Source organism: Mixophyes fleayi, chromosome 8, assembly GCF_038048845.1.
Source record: "Mixophyes fleayi isolate aMixFle1 chromosome 8, aMixFle1.hap1, whole genome shotgun sequence".
Taxonomy (NCBI): Eukaryota; Metazoa; Chordata; class Amphibia; order Anura; family Limnodynastidae; genus Mixophyes; species Mixophyes fleayi.
In genome coordinates, this window is record NC_134409.1 from 115591508 (window position 1) to 115600668 (window position 9161).

The window sequence follows — 9161 nt, forward strand, 5'->3', positions numbered from 1 at the left end:
GCTATAGCGGCCACTTAACATGGTGTGATCTAAGTTCCTTTAATGATAATCCCCTGACTAGTTGGATTCTCTGTCCAATACATCCCTGTTATAACGGGATTAATACCCCTTGATAATTGGACCTGTGCTGTCTCAAGGCATATGGCTCAATACATCCCCACTATAACGGGATTAGTATCTCTCCGGTAATTAGGTTATTATAATTATGAGGCATATAGTAGCTACGTAAGGCATCTAAACAACACAGCGACGCGAACTTAGATGGCATAATTTGCCATCTTATTAACATCTTTATTTTAAATCTTTAATTTTCAATACTTTCTCTTTTTAATATTTTGCTGCCTACTATATTTAGGCTTATTCTTGGAACACTATATTTTAGATTACATAAATAAAAGGTATATTTTAAATAAAATGATCATTACAGAGTGCCCTTGTTAGGCATGTTTTCTTCTAACACATGCATCCTTAACATCAAGTGAGAGTCATAGCCAAAAACATTCAAATTGGCCTCATAACAAAAATATATCATATAATGCCCCTTTGAGGGATATTTCCCTGAAATTTCAATCCCTTTCTTATGTAGAGTACACTTTCTACTCAGTAGATTTCATAATAGGACTCAAAAAGAGAGATAGAAAAATAGTGCAGTGTGTTCATGACAGGTAGAACACATTCATAGGATAAAATCCATTTTAATCAAGGCTATATCCATAAAAGATAATAAAATGCCTGTACATCGGGTAAGATAAAAAAGGATTATCTGTTTAGGTAGCGCTTGCAACGGTCCTTATAGAAGCCTCTCTGGCTGCAAAGTAACAGGAGCCTCCTTCTCATCAGCAATTACCGATAACAGAACCTCGATGACACGTTTCGTCTGTAGCAGACTTTATCAAAAGGGTAGATGTCACCAGACAGGCGATCCTTTCTTTTATAATCCTCATCCTTAATTAGTTGAAGGATACTACCGCCACATCGGAAGTTACAGGTAAAGAAGTGGGCGAGTGCTCCACTGTTGCACTTATATATTGATATAAAGGCTACAGTATATGCTGTTAGGAGGAGAGTTAGGAGGAAGATTCCAACAGTAATATTACTGCATATTAATTCATTCAATAAAAATAGGAAGTGTTATTGTGCCTTTAAGAAGAGATGTGGAGTTTGCATTAACAAAACATCAAAAGAATTTTCTACATGAGAATATGTGGATGGAGATACTCGGGATTGTTTTTATTTAAAACATTTATGAAATTAAAGGACTATCAAGAGTCAGACAAGTTGACAGTTCCGACCGTGATATAACCATGTTACACTGTGTAAAAGCTTTGCTGGGGAGGTTTGCATCAGAGGACGTGTCAGTGAAGCAGAAGATGATATATTGTTTTTTTGGACAAAAAGTAATATGCTCATAAGTACATTTCATAAGAAAAAGACATAAAAGAGACACATAACTTCACAAATTATATCTGACAGCTCAAAAAGATCAGTGCTAGAGCAGAATGAGATAACACGAAAAAAGTCCTCAGGGCACAAAAGGCAATTCTTCAAGATTTAGAACAGATATCTCATGGGTTTGAGGAGAGCTAATATCATTTTGAGTGAAGGAGGTGATTTTGGAAACACACCACAACTGTTACATAGTAGTCTATTTATAAATATCCGGCGCTAAGGCTGATTTTTCTATCACTGCGTATCACGGCGATCGAGCATCTCCTATCGCCATAATCACTAACATCATTTGTAGATCGCACGGTTTACAAACTGCACATCAAAATCGCAGGGACACCTGCAGTTTCATCAAACCGTACTTTAGTAAGTTTACCCCACAGTGTCCTTTGGCAGAAATCGTAAAAACTGACAAACCTGGTTGCAAAAATCAAATGATCATGTTAACTGTGTATTTTACATTGTTATCTTAGCTGATGATGATGAGAGTGGTGAAGAAACTACCGTATATACTCGAGTATAAGTCAACCTGAATATAAGCCGAGGCACTTAATTTTACCACAAATAACTGGGAAAACTTATTGACTCGAGTATAAGCCTATGGTGGGAAATGCAGCAGCTACTGGTAAATTTCAAAAATAAAAACAGTGCTGGATATCGTTAACACTGGGCTCCCAATAATACAAACGTGGGGTTGTAAATAAACATATCAAAATTTATTGTTATAAAACATCAATAAAATTATATAAGTACAAAATATATACCCATAGCCTAATAAATTGTACACAGATGGTTAAACTAAATTCTTTGCACTTGGTATCAAGCCTAAGTAATGCAAAAGATGCTGCTCATACGCTAAATAGAATTTGATATAATAGCTCAGACAAAGATAAGTTTGATTTTGTTTGCTGGAAGAAACATTTTAACAGAACAATACAATTTGCTTTGTGTGATTTAACCCTTATTATACTATGTTTTTGGACTTTTCAATGATTTCACAGTTATGCAAAGGAATCTTCAGACACTTATTAATAGGTGACAAAAAATGATTATATTTATATATATTTATATATATATAAATATTGGACTTTAGAAAACTGATGCAAATAATTGCAGTGGACAAGTCAGGGTACTCACATGTGTCTCTGACCAGCGGAGCTAGATGGAAATGTCCCGGTCTTTAGCTTTGACTGACAGGCTCCCTTTCATTTAACTTTATTGTTCCATGTGCAATGAACAAAAACGGGGCTACAATAAAATGGTGGCTGACAGTGATCCACAGAGGCTGCAGATGCCTGCAGATGAGCGGGGGAGACTGGAGAACGGAGACCAGGTAAGTGGGACTGGAGTATAAGCCGAGGGGGGCTTTTTTCAGCACAAAAATTGTGCTGAAAAACTCGGCTTATACACAAGTATATACGGTATAACCCGTGGTGTACCTGTTTATCAATCTGGGACTGCCGCTGTTCTTGATGACCATTGGGAAGTGCCCACTGTAAGCTCTCAGACTTCATCACTTACTAAAAATGCATGTAAATCAGACATACGCATATCTGTATTCAACTAGAAGCGGATCTGAAGAAACATCTCTTGCTCTATACGGGTCTAGGTACGCTCTGCATATACGGCACTCGCCATAATGAGATAGACACAAGACTCATCATCATCACCATTTATTTATATAGCGCCACTATTTCCGCAGCGCTGTACAGAGAACTCATTCACATCAGTCCCTGCCCCATTGGGGCTTACAGTCTAAATTCCCTAACACACATACAGACAAGACTCAGCAGGATACGTACAATGCATATGTGCTATATAAAGTCCCAGCAGAACGCCCAGGAAAAAAAGTATCCAATTATTGACACCTGTTAAAAGTATAATTATTAATTAAAAAACATTAAAAGAAATGTTCTCCATTTTGTTTTTAATGAAATACATTTATCAGGATGTTATTAATGTCTGCTGTATATAACGTCATTTTTACAGTTGCTCTTGATTGCAAACACCTGTTATCGCAGGCATACACGACCATCATCACTATCATTCGGCACTTACACCTGACCGGTAACTGGTGCAAGTGTAACGACTGAAAAACACCTACCTTAGAGATGCTCAAAGCTTGAATCAGACGCTGCTGTGTGTGCTTGAGCTTGGCGCGCATTTACTGTACGTTGACTACGTGCGTACGCCCCTTCCCCTCCCTGTACTTACTCATGAATGCTAGGCCATCGGAAGTGTCCTTTGTGTTTAAAGATTAATGGGATGCTCATACATTCACTGGTGTATAGTCCGTTTCTGGGCATGTGCAATGCAATTTAACGCAAAATGCGACACATATCTACATTTAAGTTCCTTGATGAAGAAGGCCTATAATGCAAAGTATTGTGAGCCAGAAAATATCTACAGGGCTGCATGGAATGCATTTGTGCCAGATTCATGTCATCATCATCAATGAGTATTTTGCACAAATGATACTTCTCATGACAGGCGCATATGTATCTGTGCAGGTCAAACTCTGATGCAGTTACGTAAATGCGCCCCAAACTGTACTAAACTCTACATAAGCCCCTTAAAATGTCAGGATCCTGGCTCTGAGTGTTTGCAATCTCTGTGCAGAATATCTTCAGAGTTTCTGGGGATGCTTGGATGCATATTATGTTTCTCTCGACAGTCAGCTGCTGCTAATTTGTGCAATCACAGGCCTGAATGAACCTCAGTGTGATAGTGATGTTTTACCAGTTCATTGATATCTGTGTCTATGCTTTTAAGCAGGTTGCTTCTGTTCTTGGTTTTGTTTGCACTGACCCTGGCTTGGACCTGACTATGATGCACTCTCTGCTCCCTGACTTTGGCTTCTGTCCCTTATCTCATTTGTCTGAAACTTGCTGTGACCTCTGTCCTATTCTCTGTCACTTTTGTTTGTCTCCTGCCAATAGACTTTGACTTACCTGATCATTTCCTGCTTTTTTTTTTGCAAAGGACTCTTGCCCTTGGCATCCTACTCACTTGCACTAGGGCTTCCAAATACTTGGCGCCTCTTGTTCTTACAAGCTCCAAAGCCAGCAGAAGCTGCAGGCTACAAACAGGGTTGGTGGTTCAAAGGTACTTTCCCCCAAACTAAGCCATCTGCCATTCAACCCTTTCAAGCACTTAGCCCTGATCCCAAATAACGAGTTGTGTTACAAACCCTCCTGTCTCTGTCTAAATTCTTGGCATAATCTTTGTAATAATTCCACTGTACAAATGAAGAGCAGCAATAGCTATCACTACCAACCATCACTGCCAGAAGTATTATACAGAGGCAAAAGTACAGTACACAAAGCCTAGAACTCTGTTCTGCACACTTAATAATAGTGATAGCTTTAAAATAGTGCCTTTAAAGTAGGTTGAATCTGAGATTATTTTTCAAACATAGATGCACCTGCAACACTAAATTTATCATCTACATTTTACTTTTTAAGCACTGTCTCTAGCTTACAGTCACTGTGTTGTGCTGCTTTCTGCTCTTACAGAGATAGATGGCTGATAGGAAATGTCTAGAGTAGAATCAGATCCAGGATCCCAGAAACTGTGACTTACAACCAGAATTTAGACAAAACAAATTTCCCAGCAATCCTCAATTTTTCAGCTGAATTTGTCTGAACTGCTACAAGTATAGTGGAGTTGTTTGATCTTTACACATCACATACAATTCAATAGTTGACCTATATTTTCAGTAGGGTGTTTTTGTGCCTTTCGTGGGCGCTTATATGAGAAAGGACATTTCTATGTGCACATTGACTAATATAATAAAAACAATCACACACACAAAAAGTGGCACATATAATAACAACTGTCCAAGTATCCTTTGCTCTCATAATTGAAGACATAAATGAGGATAAGCCGATGAATAGGAGAAAAATTGATTGGAAGAGACAATGTTATTCATTCACATCAGCTCCGGGCCCAGTGGAGTTTACAACCTCTAACTACCCCCAACTGCTCCCCATCACACACACACACACACACACACCACATTCAACAAAAGACAACTTTCCTACTAGTACGTTTTTGGATTGTGGGGAAAAATCCATGCTAACATGAGGAAACATATTATAATTATAATTGCCAACTTTAGACATCACCCATTCGGGAGAGGTGTCTTGAGGGCGTGGCCAGAGTAATCTTGTCACCCTGGCCCCACCCCCTGCTATACAATGTCGGCCTATTATAGCAGGGGATGGGGCCAGGATGACACAATTAGTCCCGCCCCCACTCATTTCACCAAAAAAGTTGGGAAGATTCAAGAGGCTGCTCTGCTCTTCCGGGATTCCGGGAGAGCTCCCAAAAATTCGGGAGTCTCCCGGACATAGTAGAGTAGGCAACTATGGTTATAATATTTACATTAAACACTACATAGGGTAAAGTTTAAGAAGAAATAAGTGTTTCGTTAAATAAGTGTAAATATGAAACTATTGTTGTTTGAGAGCTGTCTAATAATTCCCATCTAAAAGTTTCCAGGGACGTGCTACAAGTCCTGTCATCACATAAAGCGATTGATAGAAACCTCCAGCCTAGTTGAATTGTGTACAAATTGCTGCTGTAAATTGTCAAGGAAAAAAAAACATATTTTTAGATTCATTAACAAGTCAGAAGGATTCAAACATTTCAAATTGGCGGCTCTCTCCGCTTTGTTGGCTGCTGGGACCTTTTCAAGCATGAATCCAAATAGTTCCATGAAAAGAATGTATTCCTTACCTTTACAAAGTTGAAAACCCCAAATAATCTAAATCAGATTGAATTGTGGAAATATATTCAGCTCAAACATATGTTTCTGGCTATAATAAAAAAAAAAAAACAACTATTGGATTTTTACCAATGCCTTGGGCTTTTGAAATCTATTTAAGTATGATATTGCAGCCACATCACAAAACTGTAAATATTTAAACAATTGATCAGAGGAAACTTTTTCCCCAATAAGGGCTTTTTAAAGCAGAATGTGGGCTTCTGTCCTAAAACGATCACAGTGGAGAACATTTAAGGGACACGTATCCGATGCCTCATCAGTGCAGAATAAAGTGGAGGTGAATAGCTTCACAAATAGTTCATAGATATGGTGAACTCTGGGATAGGAACTTATAATAAAAAACAAAGCTATAGAAGAGCATGGATTTGGAGCACAAATGTAGGTTCTTATAACTCAACTATACTTAAATATATCTAAATAAGTGAATTAAAATAAAGACTGAGTTAGGGTACTGAGCATAGTTGATATAATATATATGACATCACCCCACATAGGAATGGTTTTGATGAATCAAGACATGAGTTATATTTACTAGACTGCGGGTTTGAAAAAGTAGAGATGTTGCCTATAGCAACCAATCAGATTCTAATTATCATTTTGTAGAATGTACTAAATAAATAATAGCTAGGATCTGATTGGTTGCTATAGGCAACATCTCCACTTTTTCAAACAGGCAGTTTACTAAATATACTCCATGACCTTATTTGTTCCAGCTGCAAAATATGTGATGTTTGTTTTTTAAATAGGACAATTCTAGTTTTATAGACAAGCAGGTGCCTGGGCTTGTCATTTTGGAGATTGGTGTGTTGTCTATTATTCTCAGATTTGGGGGTAAATGTATCAATATGCGGGTTCTTCAACACCCGCGTGTTCAGCCTCTTCCGCGATTAAATTTCAAGAGGCGCTGCATTGTAAAGGAAAGTTAACTCTTTACAATGCAGCGCCGCTTGAAATTTAATCGCGGAAGAGGCTGAACACGCGGGTGTTGAAGAACCCGCATATTGATACATTTACCCCCATAAGTTTAAGGAACCCCAAGAAAGACTTATTTTTTTTCTTAAGAGCGATATAATTTGTGCAATTAGTTACTTTTAAGAGAAAATTTAGTTTTGATTAATCACAACTGAAATAATTTTTTTTTTGTTATCTATCCATTTGCAATGAGGATTTATCAGAGAATTTGTTATTAGCTTTTAGATGTGCTTCACCAAAGGGAAGAAGCACCTTTGCACTGACGTGGTTCATCTATTGTTCTGAATAAACAGGCTCTGTCCCTTTGCATCACATGTCTGGCAGCACAGTGGCCTAGTGGTTAGCACTTGTGCTTTGCAGCACTGGGGTCATGAGTTTGATTCCTGACCATGGCCTTATCTGTGTGGAGTTTGTATGTTCTCCCTGTGTTTGCGTGGGTTTCCTCCAGGTGCTCCGGTTTCCTCCCACACTCCAAAAAACATACTGGTAGGTTAATTGGCTGCTATCAAAAATTGACCCTAGTCTCTACCTGTATGTCTATGTGTGTGAGTGTGTGTCTATATTAGGGAATTAGACTGTAAGCTCCAATGGGGCAGGGACTGATGTGAATGAGTTCTCTGTACAGCGCTGTGGAATTAGTGGCGCTAAATAAATGATGATGATGATGATTTCTGATTTTAAATGTGTGCCATGATGACATGCAACAGCAGTCATTGGAATCTAAACACACTATTATATAAGGATCGCCTGTTATAAAGGCAGCTTGTGTGCGTGGATAAAAAAAATTACCTATCAACTCCACTTTGTGTATTTCTGTCTTCAGTCCATGAGCACTTCATAAAGAAACACAAATCATTGGTTTCAATTTTGCTTTAATTAAGAACGTTTTCCAGAATCTGTACAGGCTTGTCAGCACGTTTGTTAATACTTTTAGCCCTCAAAACAAACTGGACTTAAATTCACTAAACTAATAAAAGTTGAACGCAGGGTTTTTCATAATTCTGCCAAGATTAATCTCGATCAGAAATTTTTATGTTCCACAGGTTTGTAAATTTGTAAAATTGTTAGGGGTATCATCAAGGATTTTGGCAAAGCGATGTTGCAAGCGTAGAACTTGTTTCACGGTTTAAGTAAGAAGCCAGGAACTATGGGCTGCCTTGTGTAGAGAGCTGATATAATGTATATTACCATGTAACGATGTTTAAATAAAACTCATTCCATAAGGTGGATGATTTCAATGTTGGTCATCACAAATGTTTTGTTCTTATTTACAACATGGAAATAAGTATTTTAGTGGAAAAGCTCTGTTTTTTCTTGGCTTCAGTTTTAGCCCATCTGAAAGGGTGATAATTGAGTTCTTGTGTGCACATTGTGCTGTGAGATCACAGGGAGGTGCCAGAAAACTTCCTTAAGATTTTTTTCAGTATAATTATTTTTTGTTGTTTATCTTCTTTTTTTTTTTTTTTTTGCAAGATTATAAGAGTCGAGGAGCAACAAGAATAAAATAACTTGTTGCTACATTTATTTACTGTTTAGGAACTGATAAAAATGGTGGATCCTGGGAAATGGATGTTGTTCAATACAAGATTCCGATCTTTATAGTTACAGAAAACCTGTTGCTTTCTTTTAAATTAAAAAATAATTAGAACATTATTACATAAATAAGTCTGTCCCTCCCCCGCAGTTCCATTTTGCAGCTAAAGGCTTCAGAAGATCTCACCTTGTGTTATAAACTTGGGGAGTTCTTCCTTCTCCCAAGCATCTATTTGTGGGTGGGAAGAAGAGATTGGGCAGTGGAGGAACTAGCATTGGTGCAGTAGGTGAAGTGCAACAGGGCCCATGGAGATAACGGGGCCCGCTGCATGGGGAACTAGTCAGTTGTGGTCCTCGGTTCGCCCCTCCACGCTTCCCTGCTCCGGGCCCCACAACTCGCTAGTTCCGCCTCTAAGTGTGG